This window comes from Athene noctua, chromosome 16 (assembly GCF_965140245.1).
Source record: "Athene noctua chromosome 16, bAthNoc1.hap1.1, whole genome shotgun sequence".
NCBI classification, from domain to species: Eukaryota; Metazoa; Chordata; class Aves; order Strigiformes; family Strigidae; genus Athene; species Athene noctua.
This window is the reverse complement of record NC_134052.1, coordinates 15,453,898-15,471,500: the sequence shown is the minus strand read 5'-3', so window position 1 is coordinate 15,471,500 and position 17,603 is coordinate 15,453,898. Positions and strand designations below refer to the sequence as shown.

Genomic DNA, 17,603 nt, shown 5'->3' with positions numbered 1-17,603 from the left:
AGGTGATGCAGATTATAGGAGATGGGAAGAGAGTATTTGAGGGGAAGGTTTGAGAAGTCAAGGGCAAGTGTCTATAAGGAAAACACTTTGCACAAGAGGGGAAGGTAAAGATACTCTTGGTCACGTAATCTAGCCCGAAAACTGTATTTTCTGATTTTTATTCTACTTGCATAAAAAGCATCTCTCCATCACTTCCTCATCTCTAAATTGTTTGGTAGACACAGTTCATTAGAAATCTGCTCTGTTGAATAGCAAAGTAATGAATCTTTGTGCTTTCCATTTCCTCCATCTGAGCTGGAAAGTGTTTTTCTCACACAATCTCAGTCTCGAGCAGTAATAACAAAACCACAACTTCTGTTGCTGTTCTTTATTTGCAGGTTGGATTCCTCTGCGGACACCTCTAAACACAAGTGTTCACGACCTGCTGGCTACAAGACAGCAGACAAAGAAAATGATGGTTATGGCTGTGTGAACAAATATCATTCTGAGATTTCTGTTTTAACACAGCAAGGTCCAGGACTCACCGTCAGGAAAAACTGCTCATGACTTTGAGGTTTCTCATGTGTATGTTAAGCTGAGAACAACATCTATACGCAGACCAACTGTTGTATGTGGGTTTTGGTTTAACACTATACACTTCCTATTTCTAATTGATCGGGTGACAGTGAAGTGGGTAAAGCTTCGATTATGACCTGATTTCTGTTCGTGCAGTTCCAGAGCAAACACAATCAAATTGCAGGATTTACGTTTACATTTACATTAGCATGATCCTGGGCTAACTCACGTGGCCAACCTGCCTGTTCCTCTAGCTCTTCCACACTGAGATACTGAAGGCCCATCGACTGTAGCTGAAGCTGTTGCACAGGTTGGGAAATAATTTCTTTAACTCAGTAGCTGAAACAGCTGGCTATTCCTGGTCCCCCATCCCAATTTGTCAGCTGTCTTGAATTATTCTAAAGAATTCCGCAAAGTTTCAGGGTCTTCTAACAAATATTCCACCTATTTCATCTTCTAGTATTGCCTTTACGTGACTCCTCTGTAACACAAAAGCAGTGTGAGATGGTGGAGTAAAGGAGAGCAGGGTGCAGTGCACTGAGGGAATGCTGCCTCAGATGCTGTTTCCCAGGTTAGAGCTGTCAGTGGATTCTCCTCAGTCCAAGGGAAAAAAGACAAGAAACAGGAATATAGATGTTTTCTCACTTTCCCCTCTTCTTTATGCAATGGATGTGGGACAGAGGGAAGGTATTATTTGACATCCCTGCACTCTTAAGATGTTTTTCATTACATAAAGTGTCAAAATTAAGGACCTCCCCCTGCCTTAAGATGCTTGGTCCAGTGTGGGAGGCACTGTTTCCGAAGGGAAAGGGTTTATTTTTTCTCAGTCTTGACTCAATCTCGGCTTTCCCTGCTGTGACTGCTGGAGGAGGAGGGGAGGGCTGGTGGGCTCGCGTGTGAGGATTCATTTCCCTCCAGGTCCCCGAACAACCATCAGATAACACCGGGGTTCAGGTGCCACGAGCCCAAACTGAATCCCAACCGGTGGTCCCGTATGAAATCCCTGTGGCCCAGGGGGTCTCGGGGAAGCAGCCCTGCCCTGCTGCTGCCTGTACCAAACCCCATCTGCTTCTCCTGCTGGAGAGGGGGGTTAGGAGAGGTCTGAGCCTCTCAGGTCTGAGCGCTGCGGGAGCAGAGATCTTCTGACGTTTCTGGGGACAGACTTAAAAGTACCCCTCGAGTGAACTGAGGTGTCCTCTTTCTGACCCGCTCCCAGGGAAGATGAAGGGAGCCGTTTGCTCCTTCCCCTGCCCCTTTTCTCGGTGACACAGATAGAGGCCATGCGGCTCTTCCTCTGTTTTGGCGAAGGGAGGGGCAGTTTCCTGTTTTTATACAGAAATTAAATTGATCCAGGATGCCTTTGTGCTGCTGCCGGTCCTGAGGCACGCAGAGGGGATGATGGTGTAGGTGGGCTCTGTGGCTTTTACTGCAGTTTTCCTGCTCGCACCAAGCATCAGACCCTCCCTGCGCTGCACCCTGGGGTTGAGCTGGATGCAGGGTCACCTCTCCGACCCAAACACCACTAAAAAGCTTTCCCTGCAAAACCAAGGTCTGTTTTCCCAGTGGCCCATTTCAGGGGGTTTGCAGGGTCCTGGTGAAGTAACGCAGCTCCATCCCGCTCCAGCCATGGGACTGCCTGTCCAAGGCCAGGGCTGTATCTGGCATTAACATCCCAGGAATCTGCTCCAGGCGAGCAGGAATAAAGTGGAGAGACATGTTTACAACTGCTAGTGCGGGGAGCTCCTACAGGCAGGGGAGCAGACCCAGCCCAGTGTAACAGTCTCACGGTCTAGCTGTCGCTGTCAAGGAATTGGTCTTGAATAAGGAGAAATGGCAAGCAAGCAGCAAATTGGTTTTGCTCAGTGCTTTGGCCACAATTAATGAGGAGGGAACAGGACAAAGGTAATGTATAATTAAGTCGGCTGATAGCAGAGTTCTGTTCAGAGCAGGAACGTGTTGTATGCTGTCACGCTATAATTAGCAACATTTTGTTATAGTGCTTTTCCTTTCCTTGATGGAACCCAAAAAGCTTCACAAAATGCACTCGGTTAAAGTTGCCAGCTCCCCTTGGGGACAAAGCCCTGATCCCGCATGCTGGCACGGCCCGGGGCTGGCGGAGGGAGTAGGATGAAGCTTTTCCTCCAGAGACACCCAGCTGGGAGACCCAGGGTCCCTCCACCTGGGGTGACCTGTGAAATGGGGGGTTTTGCCTATGAGAAAGCTGGGGCATGGAGAGGTGAAGTGGCTTTCTAAGGTCACCAAATGAGTCATGGGTAAGGCTAGGAATAGTAGCCAGCAGTCAGGCTCCCAGCTGCTGCACCTATGGTTATTTCTATTTATGCTCTTTACTTCTCTCGCCCGTGGTTTACTGAGTGCATTCCAAGAGTAACTTGCCTGCCAGACTTCCTCCCCTTTAAAACCAGAAATGGATAGATAAGATAGTAGAAGAAATCAGTTTAACTGCTGGTATGTGCACAAACATACCTGAACCCCATCCAAGTTATCAGCCAGGGTTTTTTTAATGCTCTTTCGGGGCAGGAGAAACGCCTCCAGTCTCAAAGCGCCTGTGGCAGTTTGCTGGCAGGGTACCAGATGATTTATTTCCTTCGCCTGTGGTCAAAAGGAGAAAAAAATAAAAAAAGCAAAAAGTAAAGAAGGCAATCATGTTAGACATAGCAAACCCCGGTCAAGTGACTCCAATATAAATCCCGTGAAGGCAATGGGAGAATCGTGGCTCTGGGAATTAGAAGTTTAGACTGTAAACCAAAATAAAACTGAAACCCCAAATAAATGCTGCATTCTCCCCCAATAAATTTTCCCAGCATGCCTTATCTACCTCTTAGTGAAGGCATTGAGGCTTTCTTCCATCAACTTGAGTTCTAAATCAGATTGGCCCCAAGGCCAGAGTATCTGAAAAGCCCTAAACCAGGGGGTAATGGTTTGGCTCCTCGTTATTCTTGGGGTGAGCAGAATTAGGCTGCTGGGTAAACTGGTGTTCAAAGGCAGCATAAAAAGGATCATTCAGGCAGCAGAACCGACATGCAGTCAGACTGTTATAGCAAATGGAAGCACGGTAGTGGTACGAGCGACCAGAAATGCTGTGCTGGATCTGCCAGTCTGCAGGCACTGAGGATGGAGACAGGCTTGCCTATTTTGTGACACGAGCTGCCTAAATTCTCTCAAACTGCCCTTGGTCGTGGAGCAGCAGGTGGGCTGCCCTTGTACCCTGCATTCCAGTGCAGTATCCCATCACTTCCTCACGCTTCTTGGCTCTGTCTCTTCTTTCCAGAGAAGTCTCTAAAGAAGAGGAGGCTGAGGGGAGACCTCCTGGCCCTCTGCAACTCCCTGCCAGGAGGGGGCAGAGAGGGGGGATGAGTCTCTGGAGCCAAGGCCCCAGCGCCAGGCCCCGAGGGAATGGCCTCAAGCTGCCCAGGGCAGGGTCAGGCTGGCTCTGAGGAAGGATTTCTGTGCAGAAGGGGCTGTTGGGCGTTGGAATGGGCTGCCCAGGGCAGGGGGCAGTCCCCGGGATCCCTGGAGGGGTTGAAGAGTCGGGCTGAGCCAGCGCTGAGGGATCTGGGGGAGTTGGGAAGGGTCAGGGGGAGGGTCATGGCTGGGCTGGAGGAGCTGCAAGGGCTTTTCCAACCCAGATGATTCTGAGATTCGGTAATATTTCTCCTCCACTTTCTTCTTTTTGCCCTTTATTTTTCTTTTTGCAGTGCTTTTACTGCAGTCTTGTTTTACGGTTCTCTTCACTCCCTGGCTCGATGTGCTGTGGAAGGCACGCAGAAGCCACTGCTGCTGCCACAAGCTCCCCAGAAGAGCTGAGAGGTGCCGGGGTCCCTCGGCCACCGTCTGAGCCTCAGGATGTGGCCGTGAGCTTTGCTCTCCATGATCTGCCCCGTGGAAGGCAGGGAGCTGCCTGATCTTTGACCAGGAGGGATTCAGTGTTGTGTGGTTTTCTATGTTTCTTCTGTTTTCTACTCTGCTAGATTCTTCCCAAGCTTCTCTGGGATTTTCACAGAGGGATCAGACTGGAATAATGTTGGTTCAGTCCCCAGATATCTTGTATACACAGGCTATCCATTTTGATGAGGTGACTTTTGCAGTGTCCCAGGCATAAAAGCTGACTCCCCCTCTTTGCCCTCGCGGTGATTCCCCGACGCTAGAGCTGATGAGTAAGTGTACAACCGAGCTCTCCCTCCTCCTGCCAGCCCTGGCTCTGCACAATGCAGTTCCAGGTCCTTTCACGGAAATTAACATTTACTTTAAGAACTAAAATAAACAAAAACAAATAAATCTCCTAACAAAATAAGATCAATAAAAACATAGCCAAGCGCTTTGTTTTGCTTAGAAGATGCATCTTTGTGCACATCCACTTGTGTGTTGCCAAGTTTTGGAAATCAGCAAAGGCTGACATTGTTTACTGCAAATTAAAGACCCTCTGGAGACATTCTGTCTTGCTTTCCAGTGTAGCCTGGGGCTGGAGGAGGGAGGCAGTTGGACAGTAGCATAGAAGAAACCCTGTTCCAGTGTTGCTAACTATAGCATTAATTTCAGAGTCATAAATAACTTCAGTACCATGGTTACAGCACTAGCCAAGTATGATATCATTTAGTTTAGGATTAGGGAAAAATATCTTCCTTGAGCTGTGGGTTCTAAAATAAGCAACTTTTCCCGAATGGGTTTCTCCCAAAGACTACACAGAGAAACTCCAGCCTGTAGCTGTGAATTCGAAGGATTACTTTGGTAAGACTGACTGGATGAGAAGTGTCAGCAGGTAAAAAAAGCTCAGAGGGGAGATTCTTCTAAGTTCCTCAGTGAATGACAGCCTGGCACTCAGTCGGTTTTCTTAGAAAACAGCACCTTCCCCTGAGTGAGAGCGAGCGTAGTCTTTTCCAACACGAGCTCTGGATTAGGGAGGCAGGCAGCAGCGCTGATCCCTTCAGAAATCAGATGCCACTAATGCCCATTAGAAAGATGGACCGAGAGATCGGCGCTGCCAGCTCCCATGGCTGCGTGGGCAACTGATGGTAACTGCGTGAGCAGGTGAGAGCCAGCGTGCATCCATTGCTCCAGTCAAAAAAAACCAACTGTGATATTTGTGTTACAAAATTTACACACAATTGCATGCACGTGCAACTCCGCAGGACCTTGGGGGCAACAGTGGAAGGCTGTTGTGAGAGAGATCCTGATCACGTGTAGAGTACAGCGCTACCATGGACTACAACAAGAACCTCAAACGGGACAAGGGGCTCCTGTGAGGAGGCATAATGAGAGAAAATTGTATGGAGAAACCAGACACTTTAAATACTGCAAAAATGGTCATAGGTGGATGATAGAGGAAATCTGAATCTAGTGCTCCAGGATAGAAAATACTAGACAGCTCAACCCAAAGCCCTGATCCCATTCAAAATTGTTCAGAAAGTTATGACATTAAGTCTGTATTGGTAGGCTTTATGCCAGATTAGATATTGTCTTTCTTCCTGCTGCCGGCGTAAAGCCAGCATAAACGCTGTATTATGTACTCTGCCTAATTCAACAGAAACATAATTGTGTGCCCAGGCATGATCTGGATTGAATTTGTCCTGCTAAATGATCCAGTAGTGCTCAAACTTGGTATAAAGGACCATAGAATTGTGGGTCAAACTTTCAAATTTCATGTCTTCTCTAATGTAAGGCGAGAGGATTTTGCCGCATGCAAACGTCCACGGTAATTGTTGAAAAATGCTTTCCCTCAGTTTAATGCCATTTCACAGCACAGATTAGAGGGTGCCCTCCCATGAAAAGCCGTGGAGAAACTTGAACACACGGAGAAAAAAATAAACGTACTTTTTATTTCTGCTATTCCCGGTTCTAATCATACAGAGATCAGCTGAAAAGTGACATTTCAGGATAGGCTGAACGAGTCTGACTGATACACTGCATTCATTAGCCCTGCCCCTCACTGCTACCCGCTGATCCCAGCTGAGAGATCCTCTGGTAGTTAACTTACCCCCACCTCCTGATAGCAGAGTCTCCAGTGTCGAGGTGACTGTGGGCTTCTGCTGCTCTGAGCAGCCCGAGGACCACGGGCTCTTTCTTTCTGCCCTTTGTCTGTGCTGGGCTCGGCTTCTTTCAAGTAACTGTTATCCATCATGAAGATGTGGGAGGCCACATGGAGTTCATTTTCTCAGCAGTGGACTCAGCAAATATCAGAAACCTTGCCCTCTCCTGGGCTGTGTTAAATTCAGGGATGCTTTTGGTTTGGGAACAGTCCTCTGTGTGTGTGTGAATCTCTCTGTCTTGAAGTCATCTTTCCTTTAGCTGTGAACTGCAAAGCAACCTGAAGGGGGGAAAAGAGGAAGATGACAGGACAATTATATTTGTGTGTGAGGACAGAGGTTCCTGGAGTTACTTGGTGTACTTCACACGCAAAAACAGACAGGTCATCTGGCCAAAAGAGTGGCTAGAAGAGATCTCAGTAACATTCGTACTAATTCGCAGTACCGATAGTTTCTTTAGCATGGCCAGTGAATAAAAGTATTCAGGCTCAGAAGACATGCAACTTGCTTGTGGCTTCGATGCTGACCTGTCCTTTAGCTTTAGCAAACTCAGATCTTTGTCATCTCTCACACTTGTGCCTGTTTTCTCCACCTTGGTGGCAGGACATCTGGGCACCACCCACCGCTGGGATTTCTGCCACCACACGCTCCATCACTTCCCCAATGACCCAGTCCTATTTCATCAGGGTTATTTAGAGCTTCACTCTTTGGTTCAAATCCTGTGCTGTCAGGTAACAGAGTCAGATCTGTCCCACTTAAGAGGTTTTGCAGGTAGCTGAGCTGCACTATGCCAAATAGCCTCATCTGTATTTGGGACAGGGCCTGGACAGCCCAAGGAGCCCTCTCTCCTGCAAGGAGAAACCATCTGCCAGAGCTGTGTGTGAATCTCTGCTTGGAAGCTCCTGGAAGCTGTTCTCAAGTGTAGCTCAGAAATACGCAGACAATTACATATCGCTGCTGTTGTACTGAGACTGCCAACTGTGGGGTCAGGTTGTCCCCTTTGTTTTCCAGTAATTACTATTTTTAGTTCAGGTTTCGTTTGGAGTGTAATGTTTTTAGATGAGCCCAAAGGTCCTCTGGCTGCGCTCTGTGCAGCTTCACAGAAGACAGATGGGGCATTACAGACACAGTGTACTTAGTTCCTGCCACTTCATGAGATTCAAAGTCCAATTCAGTTGATTAAAGAACGATGTTGTCAAGTTCTGAGAAACGCCGTCTCTGCACGGAAGCAGAATACCTGCAGCAGAAACACAATTTAACAGGGAATAATTTCATCTGCGCAGTAAACGAGGAAGATTGTAAATGTTCAGGGATCACAGGGAAAGTCTGCCACGGCTTGTGTTTTGTTTTAGTAGCTCAGGCCATGTCAGCTTGTCAGGTACATCTTGAGATTCATGGCCCTCCTCAATTCCAAGGCAGTCTGTGACCTAAACCAAACCCAAATCGAAGGCAGGACCTAGGCGCCAGGCACTAGGCCAGCCTGTCAGTGCAGCTCCACAGTTCCCATCAGCGGGGAAGTGGGGCCGGGCAGAGCACCTCAGTCCAAACGCCAAGGTCACCGGTGGCTGTCCCAGCTGCAGCGTGAGCTGAGGGCGTGAGTCAAAGCCACAAAAGGCTGCCACGACCTTGCCAAGTATAAGAAGTGCAAAGATACTGCCTTGTGTGTGCTGATATTTCTTGCCGAAAGCAGTAGAGAAGGTACAAGCCAATGGATGTCAAATACTCCGGCGATCAAGATACATCTGTTGTTCAGAAAGCACCATATATATATTTTAACCTCCCACATACATTAACCAACTGATCCTTCTAAGAGGCCTGGGAAGATCCCAAGTAGCACAATCCTCATCTGACTGAGGCCACAAAGGGTAATTAGCTGATTAACAACTGCAAACATCAGCACCCATATTAAAACCAGGACTCAGAGAGTTCTTGCTCATCACTTGCTGCTATTGCTGTGTACCTGTAGCACGCGCGGCAGCCAGGGAGCACTGACCACAGTCCCAATGTTGAGAAACCCCAGCTCCCGAATAAAGGGCTGGCACACAGACACAGGGGTCTCACGCTTAGGATGTCCTCACGACAGAGAAGACAAGGCGGGGTTAAGTCAACAGCTTCTGAAAACAGCCTGTGTAAAATAGAAACTGCTGTTGGATTTAGCTTGTTGCGACCAGAATGGGTTCCTTGGAGTCATACCGGCATTGTAGAATAAAACCTGAAGTCTAAGTCCTGATTTCAGCCCTAGCTGGGCGCAGATTAACACAAGGTGGCTAATGGCTGCAGGTGAAAATGATCCTAAAGATGGATTAAACACAGATATTATGGCTGAAACGCGGCGAGGTGCCTGCCGGAGCAGAAAGACCTGGGGACAATCGGTACAAACCCATGGACGGACGATGGGAGCCCAGACTGGTTTTCACACCAAGCCGTGTGAACCAAACCTGTCAAGTTTCACACGAAGGGCAGCCCGAGGCATACTCATTTAGTTCTCAGAAACTGGAATTTGTGCATAAATATGTGCCAGCCTGTGGTAACCAGAAACTATTCTTATCACAGGAAATGCTGTTGGTCAGGAGGAACAAAGACGTTTGGTCCCCACAGCACCAGCAAGCCTTCGACTTTGTCTGTGCTACACAGATCCTCGGGGTTTATTTCATTGACAATGTTCTTAATGACAAAAGAGCTTGAGTAAATTGGTCTGACTCTAAGTAGACAGGCCACCAAGACACAGAGAATAGCATGCTGGGAGCAGAGGGATATAGTGGAGTATAAGCAGTCTGCCTTTGCCTCAGCTGGGTTCTCCTTAGATTGATTTGTACCCCGATGAACATGACTAGCAGGAAGGCAAATTGATTTAATCTACATATTAATATAAAAGAAGAAATTTTAGGGTGTTTGAAGGGTTTATAACACACAATGGAAGGTGGGTGGCAGTTTAAGTGAGACTAAAAGAATCTAATTGAGTGTAAAGGAGGTTAAATTTCTGCCAAAGCTCAGTTTCAGGAGCTGCCAGAAGATGCCAACTTACCTCAATTTAGGATCCATCAAAGTAGTATTAGAATTTGGCCTTAAGCATTGAGTAAGCAGCTTTACGTGCCTGTGGGAGGGAGTGATATCCTAACAATAGTAGGAATGGTGCATGGTGCATGCAGATTACTCTGAATACATTTGCTCTTCACAGTGGATTTTGGATGAGGATGGAAAGGAAATGAATTTCTTTTTGAAATGAAGCCTAAGATGTTTGTAGTTATTAAGATCAGTAGGTGATTTCAGTGAAAAATTAGCTCTTACGAATGCAATAAAAACTTTGCTGAGCTGTAGCCCGGAAAATATATTTTGTAACAGAAATAGTGAATTTTGGGGGTTCTATGTTAACAATAGCTGTCTTAAAAAACAACCAACCAACCAACTGAAAAAAGCCATGAAAAGGGTTTTGACTGTAGATATACTCTGAATTCTGGGGGGGGGGGGGGGGGAAAGAAAAAAAAACTGTTAGAAAACTGCTTTAAAGAGGGGTTTTGTAAGTAGATTTAAAAAGAAAAGCTGCTAAAGACAGAAAATAGCTTTCTATAAATGAGGAATCCTTTCATTTGGACTGCTCTTACAAAACAAGGCAGGAAATCACACAGGATGCTGCAGACGAGCAGGAGGAAGTGGTTTTAAGGATGACATTGGACTCTGCAAGTGGGATGCAGCCATATCTAAGCACACTTCTGCCGGTTCATACAGCACAAAGTGCTTTTGCTTTCTCTGCCTCTGCTGCCAGCGCAGCGGCGCACACCGGGATGAGCAGCTCGGGGAGCTTTAGTTGAAGCCTCCCTGGCTCATGACTCAACAGGACCAAACTGTCTTGTAATCTCTCTTGCTTCGGGGTGGTGTTGTTACAAAACCTGTTCAGGAACTGAAACTTTTGAAGTCTTACCGAGCCGTCTGGTGAAGGCCCCACCTACTCTGAGTCCTGTTTGACTCGCGACACACCATGTGGGAAGCAGGCAGTGCGTGAGGCCTTATTATAGAAATAGGGCAAAGCACTTGACTTCTGCAGAACTCAAGGCTGCCTTTGCCATTTTTAAGTGGTTACAGTAAACAAGCTAATCCATGTTTACCGAGGTCCTCGGCGTCTTATTTTCCTTTCACTCTTGATGTGGTGCACAGGTTCAAAGGCGCAATACCTCTTTGCCTCCACAGAAGCTGCACGAGGTGGTTTCTAAGAAGGCTGCACGCTCACAGCCTCGCGTGCTTGCTGTGATAGCGTGTGCATCCACTGTAACTGCAAATGAAAAGAGTTTCAGTTCTAGCTAGTCATTTGCTACAGTTTTGAATACGCTTAAAAATAACTGTGCACACAAAAAAACCCACAGGGACGCACCTACAGAATTTGTGTAGACATTTGTGTGTGTGTGTGTGTGTGTATGTATATGATACACTTTCAGCGAAGGTGCCTGTGTGTTTCTACATGGAGACTATGTCCATGCTTCTTTTACTGTACAGGAAATGTAGCTCAGATTCTTTTCAGCCAACCTATATAGTTTTTAAGCAGTTAAGTTCAGCTCAGTAACCACGTGAAGCTGAATAATCTTAAATTTCTATCAGCGCCCTTAAAAACGTCCAGACTCAGAGTAAAATAATTATTCATAAGGCTTGCTCATAAATGGTTCATGAAAACATGATATTGGTGAGCCTATAACAAAATGCAGGCTTTCATCTCCATGCTGGTTGTTACTTGCAAACAGAAATTCAGGAGTACTTAATTTAATGAGAGCCAGTGCAGATTTAGCTGCCTGTTCATGTGTCTTAAATCTCCAAACGCAGTAATGCATCGATTCTCTCAACTCTTGCTACAACACTGAAATATATTTTCCTGCTAAATGTCACCTCAGCATCAGAAGGGAAAAAAAACCCACTGAAAAGGTCCTTTGTTTCAGTGGCACCTGCCCTACCTGTCCTTGAAATGTGCTGTGTGCCTTTGTCTTCCAGGCAAAACGTGGCTTCACTTCCTGACTTCTGTAGTGAAGCAAGAAACAGCTTCTTCATTACTAAGAAAATATTACGGACAAGACAAATAGTGATGTTTTATATTCGCAATTTATAAAATACAACTCAGTTTCAAATCTGCTGGGGGGAAAAAAAAAAAAAAAGTACCTTTGCTTAATAAACAAGGTCCACCTGCAGTTTGGCTTTTTAGTTTCAAGGGGTTTTTTTTTTGCTGATGGAAGTGGCCTTCATGTGGGTTAAAGCTCTATAAATGGTTGCACACTGAGGTTTAGTGCTTATCCAGTTTCTCAAGAGGAGGTCAGCCCCTGGTATTCGGGTGGTCCAAGGTAAAACAACAGTGGTTTTCATGATGGTAGAAATAAGACAAGTGAGGTCTTTGTTCTACACCATTCTAAAAGTTATCAAAGAGCCCTGGAGCAGGAAGACCTGGGGCTGAGGTTATCCCCACAGATGCCTTTCCTGAGCTAGATCCCTTCCCTGGGCAGAAGAGTGGAGAGTGAGGACTGCTCATGTACTGCACTCCCAGACAGAAAACGCTTTTGCAAACGAAGGAAGGACTGATTTCCCCCAAAATACTGTATCACATTTCCTAGGCTAGTACTTCCCAAGACAGTCTGGCTCGCTGCCACTTCGGTGTGGATGCAGCCACACAGATTTGATCTGAACACAGGCAAACATCGTGGTTATCTTGGCTCCCACAGCTGGCCTTCCACCCTGGGGAAGTATCAGGGTGAAAACCTGGACGCACCCTGTGAGGCCTTGGGTATTGCCTGGGTGGGTGGATGCCCTGTGGTCTCACAATCTGGCCCTGCACGAGGTTTAATTTTCAGAAGAGCTCAGCTGCTGTCTGTGTGCTGGGGTTAGCAGCCAGGCTTTGAAAACAACTCAGCTCTTTCGAGATTGAACTGTCGAAAATCTGGTCAGTTGTGTAACAAAAGGAGCTGCCACACGCTAATTCATAGTCATTCGATCTCTAAGAAAAGCCACTTAGCAGATCTGGACAAGGCTGAAGCTGATAAGGAAAGAACTCATTCAACTGATAGAATTAGAGATCTCTTTTAGCCTTCTCCCCTGCTTGCTATTTGCCACCTGTCACTCACTCTGTTGTTTTTGTAACTCAACAGTAGGTTTGGGGAGCAGAGATTGTGTCTTCCTACATCTTCTGCTTAAGGTTCTTTTACCATTACGTAATTACCAATAATACAAAGGGAATAGGGTATGAGAAGGGAGCTGCAGAAATCCAATTTTTATGATGTTGCTCCTGACAGCAAAAAGCCCTTTCTATCTCAAGAATCCTTTATAGTAAGTACATCTCCTAAATAAAACATAAGACTCAGAAAAAAAACAAAAAAACCCAACAAAACCAAATCCAGCAAAGCTCTCTAGAAAACCTCTGTAGCTAACACAGCACTGGAGCCAACCACAGGCAGCCTCACAGGCCCGTCTGTTGTTTCAGACGATGCTAACTCTGCCTGGGAACAACCCCAAAGAGCAGGCGTTTGGGTTCAAACACCACAAATCCAATTTCTCATGGACGCTGAAGAAACAGGCCTGAAATATATACATATTTTAAAAAATGATCTATTTCCCCAGGAAGGCGTGGGAGAAATCACAGACTGAGGAACACAGCCTGGTTCAAAATCGTCGGGGAATTACCTTTTGAATCCTCATACCCCACAGTTCAGTGTCTTAGCAAAAGGCATTGCAGGGACCTCTCCCAGCTGCCAGAGTTGGGCTGAAACACTCACTGACCAAGTGCAGAGGCTGTTCCCCACCATTGTGTAGACAATATATTCACGTGAAAAGAGACAAAAAAGAAGCTCCTTTTTGGGGGCAGGACCTGTCGCCCCATCAGCAGCGCACCGAGCAGGGCACAGCAGTGCCATACAACACCCCCAGGGTGGCAGCACTCGCCGAGATCCCCTCAGCCGGGCCCACTGTGGCTCCCCACCCCCTGCCTTCCCCACACACAGATTTGGGGTTTCCTTTGAGGTTTACACACGGTAACAGCACAGCACCTTCCTGGCCAGCCAGCCACAGCGCTCGGCAGCGCAGAGCCTGGGCTGCCCCAGGCCCCCAAGGGGTGATTTTCTGTCAGGGTTTTCCCTCCGCTCCCCTCTCACTCCCACGCTCCCCCCCCGGTGCTTCAGGGCAGTGCAAGGAGGCCTCAAGGCCTCGGGGACTGCGGCGCGCTGGGCCGGGCGGCCTCTGCGCCCCTCATCGCGGCCTCTGCCCCTCCGGCCGGTCCCCCGAGGCCGGCTGGGGGTGTCGGTCCCCCCCGGAGGGGCTGGCTGGGGGTGTCGGTCCCCCCCGTCCCCGATGGCCGCTCTTACCCGTCCCCCCAGCGCGACCCGCCGCGGCCGCTCCCGCCGCCTGTGTACGGGCGCTGCCATGGCTACGGCGCTGCTAGGCAACGCGGCCACGTGACGGCGGCCACGCCCCCCGACAGCGTGACGTTAAACGACGGAGGGGCGTGGCCTGGTGGGCGTGGTTAGGTGGGAGGGGCGTGGCTGGGCGTTGCTATGGGGGCGGTGGCCAGGGGTGGGGGGGAAATGGCGGCGAGGCCTGGCCTGGGCCTGCGTGGTCCCTGCTCAGCTGGCCCACCCCGCTGGCCCCCTGGACCGCTCCGCTGAGCTCACCTGGGGCCATTTGCATGATCCTGATAATAATAATAATAATAATAATAATAATAATAATAATAATAATGATGAACATTTTGGGGCTCAGGCGTGGTAGGCCGCCCCTCAAGTGCCGTGCAGGCCTCAGTGTGGTGGCTCACCTCTTGTTGGGCCTCTTTTGGCAGTTAGCAGCAATAATATTTCATAATTATCATTATTTTCACGGGTGAACTCATTTGAATTTTTCTCATCTATCGCGCTCTCCGCTGCTCTCTCATTGCCAGCAGAGATAAGAGCCACTTTGTGTGATTTAATTTACTGCGTACTGGAGTTTTTTTGAGAGGTTTCCACTAGCGGCTCCTGCTTGCAGGCCTGGGCTGTATTTAATGCTGTTGGCTCCCTGCTCCATGCCCCCGCTGTGGGGTGCTGCTGATAAGAGCCTCTGGCGCAGGGTGTCTGCGTCAGGCAGCCTTTGGGTTCCTTTGGGCGGTTCAGAGCCGCCTTGTTTTTCCTTTGCATGTTATAGCTGGAAGCAAATGGCTCGTCTAGCTGAAGAATTCAGTTTGTTTATGTTAGTTAAGTGCTTTTTTAGGTTAGGAAAAGGTGTACAGTGAAATCTCGGTAAACAGGTAATGAAGCATGCTGCTTCAGGTGCCTGGTTTTGTTTGTTGGTTGGTTTTTTTTTTTATGACGAAGACAAAGACTTTCAGGAACTCAATTTTTATTTCCCAGCTTCTTTCATTTCTTTTGGCTGGGCATCATCAACCAAATAGGTATAATAAAACCATGGAAGAAAGTGAATGTACAACAACACGTTTTACCTGAGCAGATGTAAAATTGCACTCATTAAAGAAGCCCATTTAGGCATAAAATGCAGATCAAAAATCTCTGTAAGAGCTTCCACTAGGGAAAAAGATTGCTTTGACCTTCAGAGATTGACGCAATGTGCAGTGTTTATTAATAGTTTTAGCAAGAAAGTAGCTATATGGGGGGGATGTCTTGCCTTTTATTTGGCTGATGTTAAGAGTGCCCTTACCATTTGCTAACTTTCCTACTGAATAGGGTTGATGAAAAACTCCCCTACTCTTGGGTTAATGACTTGGCCGCTGGCTTATACTAATGTCCATTGAAGATTTCTTTGCTCCTCTGATGATGAAAGTAGCACTGTAAATGCTGCAGGACCCCGGGCTTAATCCCACTCACCGCCTTTCCAGAAAGGGGAGGCAACTCTGAGTCTCTCAGTAGTGGTTCCGTGTATGAGAAATGCTCTCTGAAGCAGAAGAGATTTTCTTGCACTGGGCTTTGCTCAAGTTATCAAAGAAAATAAGGACCCCACAAGAAAACAGAATGCTGTGGGGTCATTTTTAGGATAGCATAACGCTGGGAGCGTAAGGCTGGTTGAATCTTGAGGAAGAGTTTGACCCCCGTGTCCTGCTCCCACCCCCAAATATCCGTCAATCCTCTGGCAGGGTTTTTAACACTTCCCACGCGTGTTGCTTCGAGCTGCTGCCGTGCCCATGGTGTCTGAGACGGACGTGAGTCGCGGTGCTGGGTTGCAGGAGTCTCTTGTGCTGTGTGATGGGGCAGAGAAGCGCGAGGCGTGTCACAGCTGCCGCTTGGGGTGGCGATGAGGCCGTCTGTGCTGTGTCGGGGCGTGTTTCATGGTTGCCTGTCACCCGCACGAAACAAAAATGCAGCCTGAAGTCGGAGAACATGCCGCTGAGATTCTGACTGTGAGGCGTGTTTCCCGGCGCAGGGCTTGGGAAGGCGCCTTTCTGAAGCATCCCCTTGTTTCTCCTGGGGTGATGCTTCCTGTCCTTTAGGAGGTTTTTCTATAATCAAGATTTTCCAAGATCTGCTTTCATGTTTTTGCTCACAGCTTGTCATGGGTGTGATTACTCATGCTGAGGGCCTTCCTTTGAACACTGCAGCTCAAATCCATCATCAGCAATACAACCCCGTCTCTTTGCTGTGGACATGATTTTCAAGCGTAAGAGTTTCTCCATCTAAAGCAAAGATTACCTGAATTTTACCAACCTCCCCCCCCATTCCTTCTTTTTGACAAGTCTCAGCATAACCAGGCCATGAGCAATAAAGCTGGCAGAAGAATGCCACTCTCGTGTCTTAACACTCACATGTAGCAGAGCCAGGGCTCGGGAAGGGTTTGTGGGGTGACTTTTCACAGGCAGTAGGAGCTGGGATTTCTTTTTGCCCTTCCCCACCAGCCTCTCATCCAGCCCGAGTGAGCCTGCCAGCAGAGGGAGCGCAGCACATGGGCTCACAAAAATAGGAGCTTGCTAAAAAAACCCAAACAAACCCAAACAATTAGCAGAATGATTATGGTCTGTAGCAGAATAAACAGAATAGTCAGAAGTCAGCCTTTCCTCGGCAATGAGATCCAGCTGCAGGCTGGATGGGGAACAGGCACCACGTCTGGTAGCGATCATGTTCCCTCCGCGGGGAAGTCCCCCGCATATTGCATGTTCCTGTGTATCCCACGGGGCACTGTCGCTGGCGGGGGTGGACCCCTGTCCCTTTTGTCACCCCCCTTGGTGGATCCACCTCTGTAATTCCCTATCAGAGCGCAACAGTTTTAGAGAAACCAGAATGGAGCTTCCTCTCCCGCGGTGCGGCATGAGAGCAAGCGAAGGGCACGAGTGCAGGCGGTGGGCTCAGAGCTGCTGCAGTGTCATGCTTGCTCGTGCTCTGGCCATGCTTCAGTTTTTTGGCCAGAAGCTGGGAAGTTTTGGGGCTTGCCTGCGAGCGGTGCAGTTCCTGCAGACGGCAGGCTGTGCTCAGCATGGGGAGGTGGAAGTTAAACCTGTTGTCTTACGAGGCTGATAAATAAAGACTAACGGGAAGTGAAGGTCTCCCCTGGGACTTTATTGTCTGTGGTTTATGCTACCAATGGGCTTTTCCAAAGGCTTGGGCTAGTGATGGAACCTGCCTTGCCTACAGCATTCCCCTCATGTCTAGGCATGGGGGCACTGGCAGGGCTACTCTGGCTTGGGGGGAGCTGAGGACCCCCTCCTGCCTCCTGCTCAGACAGAGATCTCTGGGCCCAGCTGGAGAGCACCCCACCAGTGCTTGGCCCTGTTAGCAGGCTGCCAGCCCCCACGGGAGCCCCATGCTGGCACAGTTTGGTGTAGGGGAACCAGAGCACGTAGGATGTACGGCTGCTTTTCTTAGGGGGCAGCAGCAGCTTGTCCTGCTGAAAGCATTCAGCTCTGGGACTTGCTGCTCTCTCCCTGCCCTCACTGGGGTGAGAGGCAGCTAAATGATTCCTCCCATATCCCTGCCAGCATCTGGGTCCTCTACATCAAAGTTATTGCTTGTGTAGTGTCTCCTAACAGGGCAAACTCACATCCAGGCTCTGATCCCTCACCCAGAAGGTGTG

At 48.3% G+C, this 17,603-nt stretch overlaps 1 long non-coding RNA gene across 1 annotated transcript; it reads right to left on the bottom strand.

Moving 5' to 3' along the window:
* Window positions 1–2,328: 2,328 nt before the first annotated feature.
* LOC141967027 (uncharacterized) lies at window positions 2,329–14,022 on the bottom strand. Its single transcript, XR_012634643.1, has 3 exons — window positions 13,922–14,022; window positions 6,548–6,877; window positions 2,329–3,165 (listed from the first exon to the last, which is right to left on the bottom strand). It is a non-coding gene; the product is annotated as an uncharacterized LOC141967027 (long non-coding RNA).
* Between the last annotated feature and the right edge of the window lie 3,581 nt (window positions 14,023–17,603).